The following is a 27,282-nucleotide window of genomic DNA, read 5'->3' on the forward strand; positions in this document are numbered from 1 at the left end:
TTTCATTTTAAATACTTCATTTAATGTTGGATGTAGCGTGTTTGACTTGTGAACAACGTGTATCCTCAGATCTGGACCATGCATCCTTGCCACGTCAATTAATCAAACATATCTGATGGTTGTGGCTTTTTCGCTTATTTTCATTTTTCATTTATTTTCTTTTAATTCCTTTTATTTTCAAAAATTCATTAAAAATTCATTTGAAGTCAGAAAAATATGAGACCAATTCCAAAAAATTTCTTGAAAAATCTAGTTTCATATTTTGATTTTTAATTATTTTTGTGACTTCATTTGATATTTTTATGAATTACTTGTTTTTTATTGCTTTTAATTCATTTTAAATTACTTTTTGACTTTTAAAAAATACAAAAATATTTTCATAGCATCTATGGGTTATGATAAGTCAATGAAAAATAGTCTCAACAATTTCTTATTTGATTTGAGATTATTTGAGATTTTAATTCATATTATGCTATTTTTAGTTGTTTTTAATTGATTTTAATTACTTTCTAATTTCAAAAATTTGTGAGAAAATTAGTCAAAGCTTGTTTGACTATGTTGAACCTATGAGAATTTAATTGGACTTGTTGAAGTTGTTTTGAATTGAATTTGAGGTTCAACTTTATTTGTTTATTTTATATTTCTATTTTATTTTAATTCAAAAAATGCCAAAAAAATATCATTTACTCTTTGACTTGTTATCTTCATTTCTCTTCTGTTTGGTGTTGATTGAAGTTGAATTGATTCAACTTTGATCAATGAGTTAAAGTCTTTAAGCCGGTCTTGACAAATGAGAAGTTTAACCTTCTTTGATCCAAACAAAACTCAACTTGATCGATGATCAAGTGAGTTATTTTGTGTCCAAGATAGGCTGCTTCTTGGTCAAGCAAATAACTAAAAGTCAATACAAAGCCCTTCCCCTTTTGTTTGGCATGGCAAGTTTATGGAGCTTGGCTTACTAGTCATGATCTCTAACTTATGTTCTTTGCCTATATTCTTATTGACCGACCTCAGATAGGTGTGACTACTATATTAGTCCACTTACGATTGCTTAACATAGCGCTACATTGTCTTATGACAAGCTAACATAACCTTACTAACTACTAACTTTAATTTGAGCTTTTAATTTCTTGCCATTTACTTTTAATGTCATTTATTTCTTTCTCATTATTCATATTGACTTTCATCTTTTCTCACTTGAGCACATATTTTATGTTTATGTCATTTTCCTTTTGCTCATTTGAGCCCATTATGGTGTAAATATATTGCTTTTTGTGTGGTTTGTGTTTGTTTTGATGTGAACCCAAATGCAAAAGGAGAAAGGACTTAGAATTAAGATTTACCCATGCTTAAAGGAGTTCAAGAGCAACTAGGCCTCATGCCTTTAGAATGCATAATATGTTGAAGAGAAACTAGGCCTCTCGCCTTTAGAATGCTAAAATTCAAAGTTGACCTCAAAGGACTTCTCTTAAAACTTATTATTTATCCATTCCCTTTATTGTGTTGTGAACTTTTTGATGTTTGCTTTTGTGTGATAGGGATCCCATCTTGAGATTGTGAAAAGAGGACCATTGTCATGAGTAGCAAAGTTAAGAGCCAAGCGAAATGGAGATTCTAGGAGCTTGAATTCAATTGTTTGATTGCTTGTTTGTGTGCTAAGTCCAAAGGAAAGGAGCATCTTGAGTCATCTTTATGACTCCAAGAAAAGGAACTCCAAGGGTTTATCTTTCCCCTCTTATCTTTGTATGCTTTAGGAATAGCCCTTCTCTTCTTCTCCCCACTCTAACCAAGCCAAAAACCATTTTCAAAACTTTGACTTTGTTTCAAATTAGAAACTTAGGCCTTATGCCTTTGACTTTTCAAAAATCATTTTCATAAATACTCATTGTGAATAAAATTTAATCCAACTTTGACTTTATTTGTAAATAAGTCTAACTTGTAAATACAATCCATTTCAAATTGTTTTTGTGGTTCCAATGGCCAGCTTGTTAAAATCTTTTCAAAACATTAGTCATAGGTTTGAGTTATCATAGTGGTTGATGTAAATCTCACCTCATCCTTAGTGTTGGATTATAAGTCTTCCATGCTTATTATAGGGTTAACCCCTCACTAGCATGTTGACGCCTTCCTCACATGGTGGATTGTGGGTTTAGGTTGAGTTTTCTCCCTTTGATAACAAAAGAACTTAAGGCTTTTGATTAAAATTAATTCACCAATCTTTGAAATTTTTACCCCGAACTACGAGGTTTTGATCCTCCTTTGTGATGGTACGTAGGCAATGGGTTCATCCGTTCAAACAACAAAATTTGTAAATATAATCTATTCTCTTCCCATCCCTCCAATCTTTTGCAAAAATCTTTTCACAAATACCAACCTATAACACATATTTGCAAAAAGAGATTCCCTTAGAGTACTAAGGATGTTTTGGGTGCGTAAAACCTTCCCATTTCATAACCAACCCCCTTACCTAGATCTCTGACATTTTTATTAGTTTTTTATTTGAAAAACTTCTTACTTGGCTTTTGTTCGCTTTTTAGCCTTTCCTTTGGACAAATAAAAGTGTGGTGGCGACTCGAATTGTATGTTGACTTTTGGTTTAGTCAATAAACCTAAAGGTAAAGAAAACCCCGCTACAGAAAAGTGGCGACTCTGTTGGGGACTAGAGCTCCGTGGGTTTAGCCTACTTTTTGCTTGTATGAGTTGTATGTTTATATTTATTTGTGGCATATTTTTGTGCAAATTTGGGATGAATGTATTGTTTGTAGTGTATGAATTGCTTGATATATTAATTTCTTGTATGCTTGGTGGTTTCTTGTGAGATGAGTTCTATACCCGAACTCGAGTGCACTTATGATAGGAGAATGGCATAGTCTTGTTGACTTGTGTGGAGTTATTCCTTAACAAGTTAACTTGCAAGTCCATTCACTTTGTGGAGGTTTTTATTGGGATCACTAATGTTACACGAGTAGTCGTGGTTAGGTATTACTCTTTCCGTTAAGAACCCTAGAAGCCAAGGACCTTAGATACCTATCCCATCTTGGCCTATTTTAGGACATAGTGCGAAGGTCGTTCAAGTGTAAGACTTGATGCGATACTACACTCATAAGAGTCCCTCTTGAGAATATTTTTGGGGGACGAGTAGTCATTTTATTCGATAATATCCGAAAGATGGGATGATGACTATGGGAACCTCTTTAGAACATGATTTTCAGGTTTAACCATAGTACACTCCCGTTGGGTGGTTCTTAACCGAGACTCCATGCTTGTGACTTACCAAAAACCCGTGATTCGCAGTTGATCCCTTCTCGTATATCCTTAATATCAATGGAACTTGGGTGTTGATAAGGTGTAAACCATAATCTACCAAAATGGATGATTGATATTGACAATGACTTGAGCCATCCCATGACCTTTGTGTGGTGTGACTTGCTTGATCCTTGAGTGTGTTTGTTGCATGCATGCATCCATACATTCATTCTCATTCATGTCATCAACAATAAAGATTTCACAAGGAACTTAAAAGGTCTATTTGCAAATTTTCAGACATGGATAAGCAAAGAAGGAATACGAAGAAGTACAGTTTCAGACAACCCGACTTGAAAGAGTTAAGGAGTTTGGAATCTTTTGTATTAGAGCCCTTGGAGTTCAAAGCTCGCCATGGGAAGCTTCTATCTATTCTTTTTACCAAGGTGGATGAGGGTCTGATGAGTGTGTTGGTGCAGTTCTACGATCCTTTGTATCGGTGCTTCACTTTTCCGGATTTCCAGCTTTTGCCTACACTAGAGGAGTATGCTTATCATGTGGGTATACCTATTCTTGATCAGTTTCCCTTCAGGGGTTTGGAGAAGATCCCGTCCTCTCAAGAGATTGCTGACATGCTTCACTTGGAGGTATCTGACATTGTTGCCAATATAACTACCAATGGTGGAATTCAAGGTCTCCCATCTGAGTTTCTATTTTCCAAAAGCTACCTTGTTTGGGAAGGCCATGAGTAAGTAAGTTTTTGAAGCCATATTTGTACTCCTCATCTATGGGCTAGTGTTATTTTAAACATCGACAACTTCGTGGATGTGAATGCTATTAGGATTTTCTCTTCTCTTAATCCCGTTCCGACTCTGTTGGGTGACACTTATTTCTCTTTGCATATGAGGAATGAAAAGGGTGGTGGTTCCATTGTATGCTGTTAGCCTCTGTTGTACAAGTGGTTTATTTCGCACTTGCCTCAGACGCTTGCCTTCAAGGAGAACAAGGGATGTCTACGGTGGTCCACGAGACTTATGTCTCTCACTAATGATGATATCTCTTGGTATAATCATGTTTGTGATGGCGTTCATATTATTTATTCTTGTGGTGAGTTCTCCAATGTGCCTCTTCTTGGTACATGTGGTGGAATTAACTACAACCCTGCTTTGGCTCGCCGTCAGCTTGGGTTCCCCTTAAAGGACAAACCTAATAATATTTCGTTGGAAGGTTTATTCTTTCAAGAGGGTAAAGATCCCCAGAACTTGAAGGATAAGATGGTCCGCGCCTGGAGAAAAGTTCATAGGAAAATGAGGAATGAGCTTGGTCAAAGAACTGTGTTGCTTTGGAACCTTACATCTCTTGGGTAAGGAAGAGAGCTCTTGAGTACCGTATGCCATACGAATATCTGAGACCTACCCCTATGATTATGGTTGGACCTTCAAACCTCCCTAATCAAGGAGTAGAGGAGTTGAGAGATGAAGACCGTTCGCGTGCTTGGGTTCGTGAGCTAGAGGAGCTTCTTCAGCAGCTCAAGGATAAGGATGCAGTGATAGAGTTTCTAGAGCATCAGGTTATTGATGAGCTTGATGACGTGGTTACTTATCTCCTACCTCACTCATCTAGGTTTTGGAAGAAGAGGTATGATCAGCTAGCCAAGGAGAAGGCCGATATGAAAGCAGCTTTTGAGAGATAGGTGAAGAGGCTTCGTGCGACGTATCTTCCGATCTCGAAGGCTTTGGACGACTGCTTCTAGGCCTCCATGGGATGTTTATTCTCCTTTTCTCTTATATTATATTTGGTTACCGAGACTGTACTACTTCTTTGGTGTAAAAAGTTTCCAAATATTATATTGCTATGAGTATTCCACATATGTGATAAAAAGTTCAGTATCTTCAAAACATTTGCAAATAGATCCTTTATAAAGTTCCTCTGATAAAAAACAAATCATATGCACGAGCATTGCATGCATCATGTGCATAAGCAAGTTTTGGTTCTGAGCTCTTGATACAGTGGTCTAACTCTTTGCTCTTCATTTATTTTGAAGACAAGTTGACGCACCGGTACAACACCCGAGCAAATCACAGAAGATCATGGAACACCTTGATCAAGAGAACAAAGATCTGAAAGAGGAGATTGCCAGGCTGACAGCCATGATGGAGTCAGTTCTTGCCGCTCAGAGTCAGGCTTCTCCAACTCCCGTAACTCCTCTCGCGAGGACAGTCATTTCTGAAGTGGTTACCTCCACAGTGCATGTCGCCACTGCCCACTTCGCTCCTATTATGCCTGCTGGATTCCCTTGGGTAATGCCATCTAACTTCGTGCCAGAGGGTTTCGTTCCCACTTTTGCTTCTATGCCGACATCTAGCCCGGTCCTGTCTGTGTCACCTCCCGTTATGCATACTTTGTCGCATGTTGATGATACCGTCTATCACTCTGAGCCATCTGAGGGCCCGGACGTTTATGAGAAGATGGACGAGATGAAGGATCAATTCCTTAAGCTGCGCAAGGAACTGAAAACGCTGAGAGGAAAAGATCTCTTTGGAAAGAGTGTTGCTGAATTGTGCTTAGTGGCCAACATGAAAATCCCAGTTAAATTCAAAGTGCCTGACTTTGAGAAGTTTAAGGGAAACACGTGTCCACTCAGTCATCTTCTGATGTATGCTCGCAAGATGTCGACCCAAACAGATAATGATCAATTGCTGATTCACTACTTTCAGGATAGCCTGACAGGTGATGCGCTCCGTTGGTATATGGGGCTAGAGAGTGCAAGCATCCGCACTTTCAATGATCTAGGAGAGGCTTTCGTGAAGCTGTATAAATATAACGTGGATATGGATCCGGACAGAGATCAGCTGAGGGCAATGTCCCAAAAGGACAAAGAAACCTTCAAGGAATATGCCCAAAGGTGGAGGGAATTGACAGCTCAGATAGTGCCATCCTTGGAGGAGAAGGAGATGACAAAGATCTTTCTGAAGACTTTGAGCTCTTTATACTATGAGCGCATAATTGCTAGTGCTCCCTCAGACTTTACCAAAATGGTAAATATGGGGATGAAGCTAGAAGAGGAAGTCTGCGAAGGACGTTTGTCCCGTGATGATAGCTCTTCGGCAAAGAAATATGGATGATTTGCCAGGAAGAAAGAAGGGGAGACTCATGTTGTTTCTTCCCATATTAAAAGAAGAACCTCTGTGAGGAGGAAAGAAGTCCGACCAACTGTTAACCAACACCAGGTGGCTCATATAGCACCTGCTTTCAGAGAAGCTCAACAACCACGACAACAACATCGTCAACAACAACAGGCTTACCAGCCTCGCAACAATAATAACACCAGCACTAGCAACTATGAGAGGAAGAGGGTGACTTTTGACCCAATTCCTATGACCTATGCTAAACTTTATCCTTCCTTAGTTGATAGGAAGTTGATAACTCTGCGAGATCCTCCTACTGTGCCAGCCAATCCCCAATGATGGTACAAGCCTGAACTTCACTGTATGTATCATTCCGGTGCGCTCGGACATGATGTTGAGAATTGTTTTCCATTGAAGACCAAGGTGCAAGACCTTGTGAGGAGTGGGATACTTTTCTTTGAGGATGTAGGCCCGAATGTGAAGAAGAACCCATTGCCCGAGCATGGGAAGGTAGCTGTCAACATGGTTCAGGGGTGCCCTAGCAAGTAAAAAGTCCTTTATGTGAATGACATAAGGCAGTCCTTAGTAGAGATACATAGGCTGTTGTGTGAGCACAGTCACTATGAGCATGATCATGATAGGTGCCATGAGTGCACTATCAATGAAAGAGGATGCCGCAAGATAAGGAAGCACATCCAAGCGATGTTAGACCAAAGGATGACCGAGATACTTCAGAATCGTAATGAGGATGAAATGGATATTATCATTCCCGTATTCAAGATTTCGGATCCTGTTGTCATTAAGTATGATGGCAGCAAGAAGAAGGTGGTGCCAACTCTTGTGATCAAGCCAGCGGGCCCTGTCCTGTATGTGTCAGATAAGGCGGTCTCGTACCGTTATAACGCTGTTATGTTGGAAGATGGAAAGGAGGTGTCGTTGCCCTCAACCTCTGTTGTGAGCATTTCCGACGTTAGTGGAGTGACCCGTAGTGGTCGTGTTTTCTCGGCTCAGCCGAAATCCCATGAAGACGTCGTGAAGAAAGACGTTGTCAGTCCTGCTGGTCCCGTGGGGACTTCTTCTTCGAATCATTTGGTTCCTGTTGTGAAGGGTGTTGACCCTGTTGTTATCAAATCTGCTAAAGCTCCTATCATAGTTGGCCAGTCTGGCATGTTGAAAGAGGATGGTGATGAGATACTGAGGCTCATCAAGAGGAGTGAGTACAACATTGTGGAACAGCTGCTTCAAACTCCATCAAAGATATCTGTCATATCTTTGCTGATGAATTCAGAGACACAACATGAAGCGTTGCATACGTGGATCACGATGTCACAATTGAGCAGTTTGATAGCATCGTTGCAAATATAACTGCCTGCAACAATTTGAGCTTCTGTGATGATGATCTTCCAGAGGAAGGAAAAGACCACAATTTGGCCCTACATATCTCTATGAATTGTAAAGATGATGCCCTGTCCAATGTGTTGGTGGACACAGGGCCATCACTTAATGTATTACCAAAATCCACTCTTACTAAACTTTCGTATCAAGGGCCTCCCATGAGGCAGAGTGGAGTGGTAGTAAAAGCTTTTGATGGATCGCATAAGACCGTGATTGGTGAATTAGACCTCCCAATCAAGATTGGACCTAGTGATTTCCAGATCACTTTCCAAGTCATGGATATACATTCGTCATACAACTGTTTGCTTGGTAGACCATGGATTCACGAGGCAGGCGCCGTGACATCCACCCTACACCAAAAGTTGAAGTTCGTTAAGAACAAGAAGTTGGTGGTGATAGGGGGGAGAGGGCTCTCTTGGTCAGCCATTTATCTTCCTTTTCCTACATTGATGCTGAGGATGAGGTTGGAACGTTGTTCCAAGCCTTGTCTATTGCTGAGCCTTCTAGGAAAGGACTTTCTTCATTTGTCTCCTATAATGACGGGAAGTTGGCCATTGAGCATGGCACAACTAATGGTTTGGAGAAAATGATAAAGGTGGAAGATAATAAATCACAGGCTGGTATAGGGTATTCTTCTGGTGTTTCTAATGATCTAGGGTTGTTTCAGAGTGGAGGTTTCATCCACACCATTGAAGATCAGGAAGTTGTTACCATCGTTGAAGAAGATGAAGAGGAAGACCTTGGCAACTTTGTCATACCTGGAGGAATCTGCAATAATTGGGTCGCTTTTGATGTTCCCAGAGTTATCCATAAGTTAACGTAATGTGTTCATTTTATTTAAAAACCCTTCTCCCATGCCAAATAAAGAAGTGAAGACATTGTTGGCATAATTGATTAATACAATGATATTCATTCAATAATCGCATGTTAAATGTTTATTTTCTCAAATTACTTTTCATTTTTTCTTTTCGCATGAAATTGGTGATCACTATAAAATCCTAAAAAAGAGAATAAAATCAATTTTTCATCGGCATAATGATTTGCCTTGTTTGAATTCTGAAATCTCTTTTATACTCAAAATCATTATTGATCGCTCGACTTCGTGAGTCGAATTTGGGGTACAAACTGCAAGTGCACAGTTCTATCGCGTAGTTTTAAAAGATATCGATCCCACAGGGACTTATGAATCGATATACCGTTATCTAAGGTTACTACGTAAAGCTAAGGTGAATAATGGTTGATTGTTTGGGGGGCGAAGCTAAAAACTAAACTAAGATCTAGATTAAATATTAATAAAGCGGATATCGGTATGCAGTTCGTCGTAATTAGGGACTCAATTCTTTGTCGGTTTCTTGGTTTTTAAAATAAATCGTTTCAGTTAACTTTATTGATTAAAGGTTTTATCTCAAACTCTCGCTCTGTTGAATAAACCATGATTTTATGTTAATGTAGCTGTCACTTATAATTAAGTCAAAAACCACTTTTTGAAAGTAATAAAGTTGCAGAAACTCTTTTTAAGAAAACACTGACCGTTTTAAACACCCTTATCTCAAACTCTCGCTCTGTTGACTTAGGTTATACAATTAAACCCGAATGCTTAACTCTCGTCCTCACATTCAATCTTTAAAAATACTTTTTGGAAAAGGTCAGAATTTAATTAACTCTAAAACTTGCTCTCCCCCTGATCTAGAATTAATGCCTAATTTACACTGTCCAGTTAAAACCTCAAACTCTCGCTCTATTGATTTTAACTTCTTTATGTCTTTTACTTTTGTAAAAAATCTTGTTATTAAACCTGTAAATTGAGACCGTAAAAAGATTGATTTTAATTTTAAGTTTAATTAGACCGACTTAGCCTTGATCCCTTATTTCGCTTACTTTACATACCGATATCTAGGCGAATTAGCCAGACATGCTAAACAAACAGAAATACATATCATGCATAAACAGACTCATCCCAGGCAGATAATATAAATAATTAATAAAACAAAGCATTAAATAATGATTAAAGAACCTGAATGCGTTAAACAATAGTCTTGAACACTCCACCACAAACCGGTAGGATTTGTTCTTGGATTCTTCAATTAAACAATAAATTAAACCAAGGAAATAAAACTAGAATCTAACGTAAGGTTAGATCCGATAAAAAGTAACACAATAGTTTCCGGTGTAGAAACTATTATGCGAAAAATATCTAAATGCTAAAAAGGGAAAGGTAAATTGCAAGGGAAAAAGAATGTAGGACTTGCAAAAGAAATAAATAAATAAACAATGTTAAGTTGCTGGAAAAGAAAATTGCAGAAGCGTAAAAAGAAAGAAAATTGGAAAAGCTTCGGCAGCGTGAGCGTGGAAAAACCGAGGAACCCTTTTAGGTTTTTGAAGTAGCTATTTATATTGGTGTTGGTAACTGCTTTTCGTTTCCCCAGGGTCTTCAACGTGGCTAAATGCATGGCGTGGATATAGGACACAAACTCCTCAACGTCTCTTCAAGTCTTCTGAGAGCGTTACTTGCGCCAAAAAGATAGTGGAATGGTGTGACGCTCGTTACACCATGTGTGACGTCCGTCACAAGGCTGTTTTGTGTGACGCTCGTCACGCCCCCTGTGACGTCCGTCACAGGCACAGCATTGGTTTCTTGTGCGCTTTGGGCTGGGCTTTGGCCTTTGGTTCTTTTTCTCTCCTTTTTGCACCTCCTTTTCTTCCATTTTTCACTTTTGCTTCAAAATGGATACCTGACATAAATAGAAAGGAAATACCGCATAATATCTGATAAAATGAGATAAATTAAAGTAAATGATAATATAATCTAATTGAATTAAGTCCTAAAATGTGATATAATTTCATGTTATCAAACTCCCCCATACTTAGATCTTTGCTTGTCCTCAAGAAAAATACAGTATAGAAATCGTTTTAAAATTTTAGCCAGATGAAATTTCAAAACACACATCAATTCGTAATAGGTTACAAGTGGATTTTGTTTAGAAGCAACTTGAGTTAAATCTTGATATCAACAACTACCGTCACAACCTAGACAACCCTGCCTTGTGCAAATCAGTTCAAGTACCCTATTATAGCTATCCTAGTTCCCTTACTCTTATTTCACCCGTTTTCATTCTAGCGAAATCACATTAAGCCCTTTATCTTTTCGCGCACATAGTGGAGTAACCGGTTAGTGATTATGATCCCCCTTTTTGCTAGAAGTTCTGGTACATAAGTTGGATAACTTCGTTATTCAGTCCAATGCAAATTGCGGGGGATCGGACCGTAGTCCGCCCTACCAAGTTCAGTACCAGATACCTACTGAACCAACTCATAATGGATCTTTCATATTATGCTTTTTGTATGATCTGCAACCTTTAGATTAAATGATCTGGTAAGGATCACCTAATTTAATCAGTGCATTTCCTGATATATTCGTATATTTTATGTTACTTTGGGGATCATTCACTTATATTCATCGGCTCTCCACGTAGTTTGCTATTAAGATGGTGCTGACTTCTCGTATAAACTACTCGGGGTTACTATAAAACTTAAAAGTTCAAGGGATTGGTATAATAGGTACTTATCCTGATCTAACATGTTGAGGTTCGTTTAGAGTGTTTGGCGGTAGTAGTCTTTGTCTTGATTCGACTCAAGATCGATAAGATGAGCGACCTTTATACTTACTGAGTGTGTTGAATTTTTGTTATGGCTCAAGAAAATTGAGGGGAATAGATAATAGGAATTTTCACACTCGGGACTTAACTTAAATTTTTTTTTTTTGATTAAAAGGGAAATAACATTAAAAGGAAAAGTACATACTTGAAAAATGGAAATAAGAAGAACACGGTTTCCCCCCCATACTTAAATAAACATTGTCCCCAATGTTTTAAGGAAATGAAATACAATATGGAAAGGAAAAGAAACTACAACTAAGGTTGTCTTCCGCCTCTGGTTCTTGGACCTGGTGATCTCGGACGTAAGTCTAAGTTGTCGAACCTGCTGAACAACTCAGTAAACCGCTGGTCGGTTATGGCATTCCTAGCATCCTGTTGTTGTTGCATTTGATGCATTATCTGCATCATCTCGACATTCTGTGCCTGCATACCCTCAATAGCATCCATGATGTCGTCGTTGGTTGCAGGCCTTCTTCGTCGACGACGTTGGGAGGATGGGCCAGATGTATTGCCGGAAGGGTTGAGCGGGACTGACTGTTGTGTAGGCGGATGATCACCTTGCTCCATTGCTTCAAACTCGTCTGTGTGCGGGTTTGTTTGTGAAGGCTCGGTGGCTTCGGGAGCGTTTAGATCATAGAGGTGGCGGTCGGGGTTTGTGACATCAGTTAGGGCGATATTTGGTAGAACAACGCTTGGGACTGCCTGGTTGTTCACCATAAGATAATATCCTCCGCCTACTCTGTTCTTAATCAGGCGGCTGGATCGACAGTAGCTGATATCCATAGATAGGGGAGGTAGAGATTCTAAAGTTTGGAGTTTATCCCCTAGGTTTAGGCCAAGTGCTATGGTGGTGATTAATCCACCAATTATAAAAGGTTGCCGGCCTCTAGCACATAAGGTGCGGATATGATGAAATAGAAAGGAGGCGGCATTTACTTGAGTATCTGGTTCGAAGGCGCACTGGAGGAAGAATAGCTCCTTTGAGTTGACCTTGCTGTTGTTTGGTCTTCCAAAAATTGTGTTTTGCAAGATGCGGATAAAGTACCGGATAGTGGGGTTATGTATATGGGAGAGAAGGAGCTCTTCCCAGTTGTAGGTATCTATACCGGAAATTTTCTTAAAAAGGCCGAAAACGCCAACTGTGTTCCAGTTTGAGTTTGGAGGGATTCTTGGGTGTAGCAGACCTTCTATGGGAAATTGTAGCATGGTACTCAATTGGTTTTGGGTTAAGGAGTACTCAGTGTTGAACATACGGAAGGTTGCGGTACCGGTTAAAAATTCGTCTTCACCGGCGGGAGTGGTGTAGTCGTATGAACTTAAGAATTCTAAGGTTAGGGATGGGTAGGTGGGTTGATTGTGAGTGCAAAGGAAGGTTATGTTGGCTTGACGGAGCATCCATTCGATACCTTGGAGTAAGCCTAATTGTTGTAAACAAGTTAAATCGGGGTACCTGGTGGAAACGACGCCTCGCTGTTGGAAACGCTCGAATTGCTCCCTTTGATAATTTTCATCTTCGGATCGGAAGATGATATTTCCAAAATTCTGATTTCCCGCCATTGTGATGAATGAATCTTGAGGGGGTGATTTGGAAAGAAAAGAAATGTATTGGATAGGAGACAATGGTTTGTGGTGAATGAAGGAAGGTTTGGTGGGTATTTATAGAAGAAGAATTTGGAAGTTGGAACGAAGAAGTGGTTGAAAAGTAATTAAGTGTGGTTGAATGGAAATTAATGGGGAAGGTAAAAAATAAAAAGGTGTAACGTTCGTCTCCAACGGCTCCTTAACGTTCACTAGTCTGAGGAGTGTTACGCTCGTCACAGGGGTGTGACGCTCGTAACAGGCACTTGGTGTGCCGTCCGTTATGGAGTTGTGTGACGCTCGTCACACATTCCATTTTGGCAAGGCTTCAGTAGCGTTTCACAGAATCACTTTGGTAAAGGATTTAGTTTTTGTTATTTATTTTGTTTTGTTTTGCTTATGATTGGTTTATTCTGCAATTTAATTTATTATGGACGCTTAATCTGCTTTGTATAATAATAAGTCATAGGTAGCAACAGTAGAGCATAATAGCTATTGCATAATAAAATTAAATAAACAGCTTCAATAAAATAATCATAATGTAATACAGGAAAGGAAAACAATGAAATGAAAGAGAAATAAATGTGAACATGAATTCAAATAACATTAATGACTAATCTAACTTAAAACTAAATAGCTTAGAAAAATAACTAAATTCTATCCCTCTGTACGATCTCTGGCCGGAGGAGCAAAAGAGTTAACACGATGTAGCAACTCGTGAAACTGATCTGTCATACTGCTCATGTATCCTAGAACTTCGTGTCTCATGTTAGTAAATTCTCCTCTGAGGGCGTCTTGTTCTGACATCAAAGCTTCAATGGCGGTGTTATAATCAGTTCCGGGCATATGATGCCGGAGGTCGGATATGGCTGATTCTTCGGTCTGAACAGGCTGAGGAGGAGGGTCAATATCATAATAGTCGGATGGTGTCTCAGGGTCAGATTCAGCATGAGGGATCTGGTCATCATAAGTCTCATAGTCATCACAAATCTCATAGTCCTGGATGGATTCAGTGGATCCAGCAGGAGTGGGAGTTTCGTTCAGGTTATAGAGCCAGTTACTGCGGTTATGAATGCTAGTCCTAGGATCGGGCATGGTGAATAGGCAGAGAACCTGGTTATCGATAATAAGCTCAAACTCGTCAGTCCCAAGGTTTGCTATAAACATAGTGTTGAAGAGGAAGGGTATACTCATAGTGGTAATGCCACAAAAAGGGCTAAGGTCAAGCATAGGCTGACGTAATCCAATGGCATTTCCTATCATAGTTATCAAACCGCCTATTCTAATGGGTGCTCGCTCATCCTGGATAAGGTGGTCCAAATTAGCTAACATAAAAGTGGCACCGTTCACTGGACGGTTCTGGGAAGCACAAAATATGATGAAGAGTTCATCACGTGAAACTGAAGTACTATTTGGCTTCTTCCCAAATAAAGTGTGGGTCAGGATCTTATGGAAATAGCGAAAAGCCGGGTTGTGTATGTTTCCAGAGAGAAACTCATGTTCTTCGGGCTCATCATTTCCAGTCAGCTTACCCCAAAAGTGTTCAAGTTCTCTATGTTCAAAAAGTTCTTCCTGGCTTACTGTGAATGTGTCAAAGGATGTAGGAAAACCCAAAAGATTGGTAAAGTCTCTAATATTAAATTGGTACTCCATATTGAACATTCTGAACTGTATAAAACCTCTGCTAATTCCTTTTCCATGGCTGGGTAGATAGATTAATGAGCTAAGGAATTCTAGTGTGAGTCTCCGGTAGGTGGTGAAATGTCTCAGGATAGGGGATGTCTCCCATCCTATCTGGTTCAGCAAATACAGGACACTCTGTCTAAGTCCAAGGGCAGTCATAGCCCAATCATCAGCATATAAACTAGGTAGCATCTCTCTAGTGGCTAGTTCTTCAAACTTTTGTTTCTGAGCCATTCCTCTGAATTTGATACTCATACGATCAAAATGTCCCATCTGGTTAGTGTTAGCTAGAGAAAAGAAAACATGAGTTTTAGTCAGGATTTGGCCAAATGCCGAAAGAGGAAAAATTATTATTATATATATATATATATATATATTTTTTGAATTAAAATAAATCAGGAATTAATACTAAACAGAAATTAAAAGAATAATTTAGGAAAGAAAAGAAAAAAAATAGGAAAATGATAATAATAGAATAAGAAAATAATTGTGGGTTGTCTCCCACTAAGCGCTTTGTTTAAATGTCGCAAGCTCGACAAAGAAACTGTTAAGTATAATCTATAGGTCCTGGGGGCATTTCGTCTAAGTGTAGGATTTGCGAATCTCCATTGGTTTCCGCATAATGATAGTGTTTTAGACGTTGCCCGTTTACGGTAAACGGTTCTGTGGATTTGCCTTTAATTTTTATTGCTCCACTGGGGAAGATATTAGTGATATGAAAAGGTCCTGACCATCTGGATCGTAGTTTTCCCGGGAATAACTTTAGTCTAGAGTTAAATAAAAGGACTGCGTCGCCTTGCTTGAAGATTTTCCTTGATATACGCTTGTCATGCCATTGTTTTGTTCTTTCTTTATAGATTCTGGCATTTTCATAGGCGTCTCTTCTGAGTTCTTCTAATTCGTTTATGTCAAGGATTCTCTTTTCACCGGCGGCTTTATAGTTTAGATTCAGATTTCTAATAGCCCAATAGGCTTTATGTTCTAATTCTACCGGGAGGTGACAGGACTTTCCGTAAATGAGCTTAAATGGGGTCGTCCCTATGGGGGTTTTATAAGCAGTTCGGTATGCCCACAAAGCTTCTGGTAATTTTAATGACCAATCTTTCCTTGAAGTGGCGACCGTTTTTTCTAGTATTCGCTTGATTTCTCTGTTAGATACTTCCACTTGTCCACTGGTCTGAGGGTGGTAAGGTGTCGCTATCCTATGTCTCACTCCATATTTAAATAATAATTTTTCGAGTACCTTGGATATAAAGTGCGATCCACCATCACTGACTACTATTCTTGGGATGCCAAATCTCGGAAATATTATATTCTTAAAGAGCCTAGTTACTACTCGGGTGTCGTTTGTTGGGGATGCTACAGCTTCGATCCATTTTGATACGTAGTCAACTGCCACGAGTATGTATTTGTTACCGAAAGAGGAGGGAAAAGGTCCCATGAAGTCTATTCCCCACACGTCGAAGATCTCTACTTCCAAAATACCTTTTTGTGGCATCTCGTCACGTCTAGATATGTTTCCCGTGCGTTGACATCTGTCACATTCCTTAATAGCCGCATGTACGTCCTTCCATATAGTTGGCCAATAAAAGTCGGCTTGTAGGATTTTAGAGCAAGTCTTGGATGTACTTGTGTGTCCACCATAAGGAGCGGAGTGGCAGTGTTGGATTATATTTTCTACCTCTTCTTCGGGTATACATCGACGGAAAATACCATCGGGGCCTCTTTTGAAAAGTAAGGGATCATCCCAGTAATAGTGTTTTATGTCGTAGAAGAATCGTTTCTTCTGCTGGTAGGATAAAGTAGGTGGAACTATTCCGGCAGCTAAATAATTGACGAGATCAGCGTACCATGGTGTGGCAGATATAGCTAAGGTGGTTTCTACTTGCATGTCAGAGTTGTTCTCTTCCAAAGTAGCTATAAGTTTGTCATACGAGAAATCTTCATTAATTGATGTTCTTTCCGGTTCAAGGTTCTCAAGTCTAAAGAGGTGGTCTGCTACTACGTTTTCAGTTCCTTTCTTGTCCTTGATTTCTAAGTCGAATTCTTGTAGCAACAAGATCCATCTTAGGAGTCTAGGTTTAGCATCCTTTTTTGTTAAAAGGTACTTGATAGCAGCGTGATCAGTGTAAACTATTATTTTAGCTCCAACCAAGTAAGAACGAAATTTATCTAGCGCAAATACCACTGCTAGGAGTTCTTTCTCGGTAGTGGCGTAATTCATTTGCGCTTCATCCAGGGTTCTGCTTGCGTAATATATAATGTGAAGCTTTTTATCCTTTCTTTGTCCTAAAACAGCACCTACAGCATAATCGCTGGCATCGCACATCATTTCGAATGGTTCATTCCAGTCTGGTGTCTGCATTATGGGTGCGGAGATCAATGCTTGCTTAAGCATTTGAAATGCTTTTAAACAGTTATCGTCGAATATGAATTCGGCATCTTTCATCAACAGTCCGGTTAAAGGTTTAGTTATCTTAGAGAAGTCTTTGATGAATCGTCGGTAAAAACCGGCGTGTCCTAAAAAACTTCGTACTTCTCTCACGGTTCTTGGGGGTTGAAGATTTTCGATTACCTCTATTTTGGCTTTGTCTACTTCAATTCCTCTGTTCGAGATGATGTGTCCTAAAACAATTCCTTCTTGTACCATAAAGTGGCACTTTTCCCAATTAAGTACTAAGTTTACTTTTACACATCGCTCAAGAACTCTTTCCAGGTTTTCAAGGCATTCTTCGAAACTTTGTCCGTATACAGAAAAGTCATCCATAAATACTTCCATGATGTTTTCGAGAAAGTCGGCAAAAATTGCCATCATGCATCTTTGAAAGGTTGCAAGGGCATTACACAGACCAAACGGCATTCGTCTATAAGTGAAGGTACTAAAAGGGCACGTGAATGTCGTCTTTTCTTGGTCATCAGGGTGAATTGGTATTTGAAAGAAGCCTGAATAACCGTCTAGATAACAGAAATGTGAATGTTTTGCTAATCGTTCTAACATTTGATCAATGAATGGTAAAGGGAAATGATCTTTTCGGGTTGCTTTGTTTAGTTTCCTATAATCAATGCACATTCTCCATCCTGATTCGATTCGTTTAGTTATAGTTTCCCCTTTTTCGTTTTCAATAACGGTTATGCCTCCTTTCTTAGGTACAACGTGCACAGGACTAACCCATTTGCTATCAGATATAGGATATAATACCTGCTTCCAATAACTTGGTTATTTCCTTTTTTACTACCTCACTTAGGATCGGATTTAGTCTTCTCTGGTGTTCCCTAGAGGTTTTACAGTCTTCTTCTAACATGATGCGGTGCATACAAATAGAAGGACTTATTCCTTTAAGATCGGTGATGTGGTACCCTAGTGCGGTTGGATACTTCCTTAAGATATGTAAGAGTTTTTCTGTTTCGAGTCTCCCTAGGTCTGCATTAACTATCACAGGTCGTTCGAGTTCTAAGTCTAGGAATTCATATCTCAGATTTTTGGGAAGTGTTTTCAGGTCAGGGGTTGGTTTGTTAAGACATTGCGTAGGATCCGGTGTTATTGCTAAACATTGGTATGATCTGTCTTCTACAAGGCAGTCGGATGATTTGTCTTCTCCTAACTCTGCTTCTTTTATGCATTCATCGATGATATCCATGAAGTAACATGTATCTTCTATTGCAGGTGCTTTCAAGAATTGGGAAAGAATGAATTCAATTTTCTCTTCACCTACTTCGAAGGTGAGTCGTCCTCATTTTACGTCTATGATTGCACCGGCAGTTGCTAAGAATGGTCTTCCCAGTATAATGGGCGTAATATCATCTTCTCTAATGTCCATAATTGTAAAATCAGTGGGGATGTAGAATTGACCTATGCGTACGGGAACGTTTTCAAGGATTCCTACAGGATATTTGATGGAACGATCTGCTAGTTGCACAGACATTCTGGTTGGTCTTAATTCTCCCATTTCCAGTTTCTTACATATGGATAAAGGCATCACGCTAATTCCGGCTCCTAAATCGCATAAGGCTTTGTCAATGACAAATTTTCCTATGTGACAGGGTATAGAGAAACTACCTGGATCCTTGAGTTTAGGGGGCATGTTTTGGATTATAGCGCTACATTCGGCAGGGAGTGTAACGGTTTCGCTATCCTCAAGTTTCCTCTTATTAGAAAGGATTTCTTTTAAGAATTTAGCATATGAGGGCATCTGCGTAATAGCTTCGGTGAACGGAATTGTAACGTTTAATTGTTTAAGGAGATCAACAAATTTTCTAAATTGGCTCGCATCTTTGGTTTTAACAATCCTTTGAGGGTAAGGTATAGGTGGTTTGTAAGGTGGTGGAGGTACATAAGGTTCCTTCTTTTCTAGGGTTTCCTTATTACTCTCTTCCTTTTCCTTAGGTTCACTTTCCTCAGTTGATTTCTTAGGGTTTTGGTTTTCTATCCTTGGGTCAGACGGTCCTTCCACTTCCGTTCCACTTCTTAATATAATTGCATGAGCTTGGCTTCTCGGATTAGGTTGGGGCTGTCCAGGGAATGTACCAGTTGGGGCAGCAGTAGGTGCTTGTTGTTGGGCTACTTGTGATATTTGTGTTTCCAGCATTTTGTTATGGGTAGCCAAGGCATCTACTTTGCTTGCTAGTTGTTTAAGTTGTTCGCCAGTGTGTACATTCTGGTTTAAGAAATCTTTATTGGTTTGTTGTTGGGAAGCTATAAAGTTTTCCATCATGATTTCCAAGTTGGATTTCCTAGGGGCGTTATTGTTAGGCATGGATGGGTTCGGTTTCTGATATCCCGGAGGTATAGCTGGGGCTTGATTTGGAGACTGTCCAGGTGCGTACAAAGCATTATTACTCTTATATGAAAAGTTTGGATGGTTCTTCCAATTTGAGTTATAGGTATTCGAGTAGGGGCTTCCTTGAGCATAGTTCACTTGCTCTGCTTGGATTCCAGTCAAGAGTTGACATTCCGCAGGAGTGTGACCTTGGATTCCACAGACCTCGCAATTCTGAGTTATAGCAACCACGGCGGCTGGAGGTGATACGTTTAAACTTTCAATTTTCTGGACCAAAGCATCCACTTTTGCGTTAACGTGATCAAGGTTACTTATCTCGTACATGCCAGTTTTCGTTTGAGGTTTTTCCACCGTTGTTCGTTCGGTTCCCCACTGATAGTGGTTTTGGGCCATGCTCTCGATAAGCTGGTAAGCATCAGCATAAGGTTTGTTCATTAATGCACCACCTGCAGCGGCGTCTATTGTTAACCTTGTGTTGTATAAGAGACCATTATAAAATGTGTGAATTACTAACCAGTCTTCCAAACCATGGTGTGGGCAAAGTCTCATCATGTCGTTGTATCTTTCCCATGCTTCGAAGAGAGACTCGTTGTCTTTCTGTTTAAATCCGTTTATCTGGGCTCTTAACATAGCTGTTTTGCTTGGCGGAAAGTATCGGGCAAGAAAAACTTTCTTCAACTCGTTTCATGTGGTGACTGAGTTGGAAGGGAGAGATTGAAGCCATCTTCTAGCGCTATCTCTTAATGAGAAAGGAAAAAGACGAAGTCGAATTGCCTCTGAAGTGACACCATTAGCTTTAACAGTATCAGCGTATTGAACAAATACGGATAAATGAAGGTTTGGATCCTCGGTAGGATTTCCAGAGAATTGGTTCTGTTGCACCGCCTGCAACAGCGAAGGTTTAAGTTCGAAGTTGTTTGCTTCGATTGCGGGCGGAGCAATACTTGAATGCGGTTCATCTTGCGATGGAGCGGCGTAATCTCTAAGAGCACGAGCTGGTTCTGCCATCTCGGTTATCGAAGGAAAAAGGTTTTTGAAATCAGGAAGTTCCATAGGAGGGAGATTGTTTGCAGCACGATATTCCCGAATTCGTCGTAAGACTCGGAGATATAGTTCGATATCGTTGATTCGTAGATAGAGCGGTTCGCCTTGTGAGCGAGTGTGTGGCATACAAATCAACGAAAGAAAGAATAGAAGAAAAAGAAACCTTAGTCTCTACAGCGTAACGGAAGAGTTACGATATCGATTAAATAAAAGTCCCCGACAACGGCGCCAAAAACTTGATCACTCGACTTCGTGAGTCGAATTTGGGGTACAAACTGCAAGTGCACAGTTCTATCGCGTAGTTTTAAAAGATATCGATCCCACAGGGACTTATGAATCGATATACCGTTATCTAAGGTTACTACGTAAAGCTAAGGTGAATAATGGTTGATTGTTTGGGGGGCGAAGCTAAAAACTAAACTAAGATCTAGATTAAATATTAATAAAGCGGATATCGGTATGCAGTTCGTCGTAATTAGGGACTCAATTCTTTGTCGGTTTCTTGGTTTTTAAAATAAATCGTTTCAGTTAACTTTATTGATTAAAGGTTTTATCTCAAACTCTCGCTCTGTTGAATAAACCATGATTTTATGTTAATGTAGCTGTCACTTATAATTAAGTCAAAAACCACTTTTTGAAAGTAATAAAGTTGCAGAAACTCTTTTTAAGAAAACACTTACCGTTTTAAACACCCTTATCTCAAACTCTCGCTCTGTTGACTTAGGTTATACAATTAAACCCGAATGCTTAACTCTCGTCCTCACATTCAATCTTTAAAAATACTTTTTGGAAAAGGTCAGAATTTAATTAACTCTAAAACTTGCTGTCGCCCTGATCTAGAATTAATGCCTAATTTACACTGTCCAGTTAAAACCTCAAACTCTCGCTCTATTGATTTTAACTTCTTTATGTCTTTTACTTTTGTAAAAAATCTTGTTATTAAACCTATAAATTGAGACCGTAAAAAGATTGATTTTAATTTTAAGTTTAATTAGACCGACTTAGCCTTGATCCCTTATTTCGCTTACTTTACATACCGATATCTAGGCGAATTAGCCAGACATGCTAAACAAACAGAAATACATATCATGCATAAACAGACTCATCCCAGGCAGATAATATAAATAATTAATAAAACAAAGCATTAAATAATGATTAAAGAACCTGAATGCGTTAAACAATAGTCTTGAACATTCCACCACAAGCCGGTAGGATTTGTTCTTGGATTCTTCAATTAAACAATAAATTAAACCAAGGAAATAAAACTAGAATCTAACGTAAGGTTAGATCCGATAAAAAGTTACACAATAGTTTCCGGTGTAGAAACTATTATGCGAAAAATATCTAAATGCTAAAAAGGGAAAGGTAAATTGCAAGGGAAAAAGAATGTAGGACTTGCAAGAGAAATAAATAAATAAACAATGTTAAGTTGCTGGAAAAGAAAATTGCAGAAGCGTAAAAAGAAAGAAAATTGGAAAAGCTTCGGCAGCGTGAGCGTGGAAAAACCGAGGAACCCTTTTAGGTTTTTGAAGTAGCTATTTATATTGGTGTTGGTAACTGCTTTTCGTTTCCCCAGGGTCTTCAACGTGGCTAAATGCATGGCGTGGATATAGGACACAAACTCCTCAACGTCTCTTCAAGTCTTCTGAGGGCGTTACTTGCGCCAAAAAGATAGTGGAATGGTGTGACGCTCGTTACACCATGTGTGACGTCCGTCACAAGGCTGTTTTGTGTGACGCTCGTCACGCCCCCTGTGACGTCCGTCACAGGCACAACATTGGTTTCTTGTGCGCTTTGGGCTGGGCTTTGGCCTTTGGTTCTTTTTCTCTCCTTTTTGCACCTCCTTTTCTTCCATTTTTCACTTTTGCTTCAAAATGGATACCTGACATAAATAGAAAGGAAATACCGCATAATATCTAATAAAATGAGATAAATTAAAGTAAATGATAATATAATCTAATTGAATTAAGTCCTAAAATGTGATATAATTTCATCTTATCAATTATGTAGGTTAATCAAACCCATTGAACATAATGCTCCAACACCATCTCCCAACTTTGAGTTCCCTGTATTTGAGGCAAAAGAAGATGATGTTGAAGAGATTCCTGATGAGATTACCCGTCTGCCTGAGCATGAGGAGAAGACCATTAAGCCACATCTTGAGAATCTGGAAACAGTCAACTTGGGGTCTGAAGATTGCATTCGTGAAGTGAAGATTGGGGCACTTGTTGAAGAATCTATTAAGAAGGGGTTGATTGAGTTGCTACGAGAATATGTCGATATCTTTTCCTGGTCATATGAAGACATGCCTGGTCTAGATACTGATATCGTGCAACATTTCTTGCCATTGAAGCCTGAGTGTGTGCCTGTGAAGCAAAAGCTCAAAAGAACTCATCCTGATATGGCGGTGAAGATTAAAGAAGATGTTCAGAAGAAAATTGATGCGGGGTTTCTGGTGACTTTTACATATCCTCAATGGGTGGCCAAAATTGTGTCTGTGCCTAAGAAAGATGGAAAAGTCTGAATGTGCATGGATTACCGTGACTTGAATAAAGCTAGTCAAAAAGATGATTTCCGTCTACCACATATTGATATGTTGGTATACAATACAGCTAAATTCAATGTATTTTCATTTATGGATGGATTTTCCGGTTATAATCAGATTAAAATGGCACCCGAGGATATGGAGAAGACAACATTCATCACACCTTAGGGAACATTCTGTTATCGAGTGATGCCCTTCGGTTTCAAGAACCCTGGAGCCACGTATCAACGCGCTATGACTACCTTGTTTCCTGACATGATTCACAAGGAGACCGAGGTGTATGTCGACGATATGATTGCGAAGTCGAAAGCGGAAGTTGAACATGTAGAGCACTTGTTGAAGCTTTTCCAGCATTTGAGGAAGTACAAACTCCGCTTGAATCCGAACAAGTGTACATTTGGAGTCCGTTCCGGCAAGTTGTTGGGCTTTATTGTCAGCGAGAGAGGTATTGAAGTTGATCCTGCCAAGGTTAAAGCAATACAAGAGATGCCTGCGGTCAAAATTGAGAAGCAAGTCCGATATTTTCTTGGCCGCTTGAATTACATTTTCAGATTTATATCCCACATGACTGCCACATGTGCGCCTATATTCAGGCTCCTCTAGAAAGATCAGCGTCTTTATTGGACCGAGGATTGCCAAAAGGCCTTTGACAGTATCAAAGAGTATCTGTCTGAGCCTCCGGTTCTGTCTCCGCCTGTTGAAGGGAGACCATTGACTATGTACTTGACTGTGCTTGATGATTCCATGGGTTGTGTCCTCGGTCAGCAAGATGAATCAGGAATGAAAGAGTATGCAATATACTACTTGAGTAAGAAGTTCACCGATTATGAGTCTCGGTACTCAATGCTTGAGAAGACATGTTGTGCTTTGGCTTGGGCTGCTAAGCGTTTACGCCAGTATATGTTGAATCATACAACTTGGTTGATATCTAAAATGGATCCAGTCAAGTATATCTTTGAGAAGCCTGCTTTAACTGGGAGGATTTCCCGTTGGTAGATGTTGTTATCTGAGTATGATATTGAGTATTGAGCTCAAAAAGCTATTAAAGGTAGTATTTTGGCTGACCATTTGGCACATCAACCAATTGAAGATTATCAGTCAGTGCAATATGACTTCCCTGATGAGGAGATTTTGTATTTGAAGATGAAAGATTGCGATGAGCCTACGCTCGACGAAGGGCCAGAGCCTGGTTCTCGATGGGGTATGGTGTTTGATGGCGTTGTCAATCAGTATGGAAATGGTATTGGGGCAGTGATTATTACTCCTAAAGGCACACATTTTCCTTTTACAGCAAGGCTAACTTTCAAATGCATGAATAATATGGCGGAGTATGAGGCTTGTATTATGGGTTTGGAAGAATGTATTGACCTTAGGATCAAACATCTTGATGTTTATGGCGATTCGGCCCTGGTTGTTAATCAGATTAAGGGTGAATAGGAGACGAATCATCCTGTCCTCATCCCGTACAGAGATTATGCGAGAAGGATTTCAACTTTCTTTACTAAGGTTGACTTCCATCATATTCCTCGAGATGAGAATCAGATGGCGGATGCTCTCGCTACGCTTGCTTCAATGATTGCTGTCAATTACTGGAATGAAGTTCCCAATATTACCGTGATGTTCTTGGATAGACCAGCTCACGTGTTTGCAATTGAGGAGATGAAAGATGATAAGCTGTGGTATTATGATATCAAGTGTTTTCTCCAAAGTCAGACTTATCCGCCTAAGGCATCTGTTAAAGATAAGAAGACTTTGAGGAGATTATCTGGCAGTTTCTACCTTAATGGTGATGTGCTTTACAAGAGGAATTTTGACATGGTTATGCTCAGATGTGTGGATAGACACGAAGCAGACATGTTGATGACTGAAGTCCATGAAGTTTCATTTAGTACTCATTCCAATGGACATGCTATGGCTAAGAAGATGTTGAGAGCAGGCTACTATTGGCTGATAATGGAGTCTGACTGCTGCAAATATATGAAGAGATGCCACAAGTGTCAGATTTATGCGGATAAGATTCATATTCCCCCAACACTTCTAAATGTTATTTCCTCACCATGGCCTTTCTCCTTGTGGGGAATTGACATGATTGGCATGATTGAACCTAAGTCGTCGAACAATCACCGTTTTATTCTCATAGCCATTGATTACTTCACCAAGTGGGTTGAAGCGACATCGTATGCAAATGTGGCCAGGCAGGTGGTTGTGAGGTTTATCAAGAACCAACTCATATGCCAATATGGTGTGCCAGACAAGATCATTACTGATAATGGATCTAACATGAACAATAAAATGATGAAAGAGCTGTGTAGCGAGTTCAAGATTACTGATAACACTGAAATTTACCGTATTTTCGACTCCGATTTCACATGCATTCTAGTTGTTTTATTTTCATTTTGTTGTGTTATTTCTATGTTTTCCTTTGTTTTTAGGTTTTTACTTTAATTGGAGCCCCGATCGAGAAAAGGAGCGAAAAAGAGCAAAAAGCCCTAAAATTCAGCATTTTGTTCTTGTGGCCTACCCCATGGCTGGCGCCATAGACCCTGCCATGACGTGTCCAAGCTCAACTTCCCTCAACTTCCACGTTCCCCACTACTTCCACTAAGGCGCCTCATTTTGTGCTTATGGCGGGCGCCACAAGAGGAAAATAGTTTCCCTCCCATTTTCAAGTTGGAGGGCATCCAAGTCATTTCCATCTTTTTACTTGCTTATAAATAGAAACTCGAATTCACTTTTACAATCATCCAAACTTAGAGCAGAGGCAAACTCAGAGCAACTTTGTTTCACTTAGGCATATATTCAGTTTTATAAAATGGTAATCGCTTCGCATTGGAGTGTTACCACAATTGTGTAATCGAGTCTGTGATAGAGTCTGTAATCGAGTTTGGAGCACTTTGGAAGGAAGTTAATCCTGCCGCCATTTTCATTTTCGCTTTGCAATTTATTCAACCCTCCGATTGGAGCAGGTTTTTATTACTTGTCTTTATCTTATTTAATTTCCCGCACTCGTTTTACTTTATTTATTTCCTCGCACTTGCTTTGCTTTATTTATTTCCTCGCAATCGCTTTACTTTATTTATTTCCTCGCACTCGCTTTTCTTTTATTTATTTCCTCGCACTCGCTTTACTTTATTTATTTCCTCGCACTCGCTTTAAATTAATTACTTTCCGCACTCGCACTACTTTTATTTATTTTAATGCACTTTTACTTTACCATGTCTAACTAAATTTATAAGGTTAGAATGTAAGGATCGTAATTGAACCAGTAATCCGTACAGTTGTTCGTAGAAACACTTAAGGGCTATTTAACTTTCAACTTAAGTTTTCCCGCACTTCAATTCCGTTGGGTAAGATCGAAAGCCGTCCAACGTCTTTTTAAACTTAATTGTTTTTAACCATTTCAAAAACAGCGAAAGCGCTTTGTTTAGTTCATTAGGAGTTTTTATCTTAAGAAGAAAAGAGATTTTAAAATTATTTTCGGACGCGTTTATAAGTTTAGAGTCTGGTTCGTGAGAACCTCTTTTTGTTAAGAAATCCAGGTTATAATACTTTCCAACTTAGTCAAGATACTATATTTCTTAAAAATAGGATTACTACTCTAACGCAATGCGCGCCTTTTTATAAGTGACAATAAGAGGGTTTGATTAGGGAGTACAACTCAGTTCTGAATACGCGAAAGCGACAGTTCCTGTTAAATTAGTTCTTTTCAAAGTAGGAAACACTGCCCAAAAGTAGCTCTACTAGCAAGTACTTGGATTATCAATCGATTACGTGAATTACATTCGACCTTGTCTTTATTATTTAAATTTATTTCAATACTTTACTTTTCATTGCACACTCCAAAAACACTTATTTTGATTGCCTTTGATAAACACTGTCGCAACCTGAAAAATACAGTGCGCGAAAAAACAACCGGCGAAAGAAAATGACAGAAGAGTCGCCACCGTGCGTTATTCATCCTAAAGGAGGGAAAGGAAATGCTCGAAGTAAACCTGAAAAAGGAAAGGACAAGACGGGGTCTTGCAACCAAATCTTGGGTTCGGGAGTCGGTTATGCGAAGGGAAGGTATTAGCACCCCTACGCATCCGTAGTACTCTACGGGATCCACTTTTGTAGTTCTTGTCTAAAGGGTGTGGGTTTATCTAATGTGTTATTTACTAAAAAAAGGGGGGTTAAATGAAAATGACTCGCGCGGATGTCGCATCCACTGCATACGTATCTCATCTGAATAT

General features: G+C 39.4%; 1 pseudogene; it reads left to right on the forward strand.

Moving 5' to 3' along the window:
• The first annotated feature begins 19,984 nt into the window (after positions 1-19,984).
• LOC127134006 (uncharacterized) lies at positions 19,985-20,084 on the forward strand (annotated as a pseudogene).
• The last annotated feature ends 7,198 nt before the right edge of the window (positions 20,085-27,282 follow it).

The sequence above is a fragment of the Lathyrus oleraceus genome, chromosome 3, assembly GCF_024323335.1.
Source record: "Lathyrus oleraceus cultivar Zhongwan6 chromosome 3, CAAS_Psat_ZW6_1.0, whole genome shotgun sequence".
Taxonomy (NCBI): domain Eukaryota; kingdom Viridiplantae; phylum Streptophyta; class Magnoliopsida; order Fabales; family Fabaceae; genus Lathyrus; species Lathyrus oleraceus.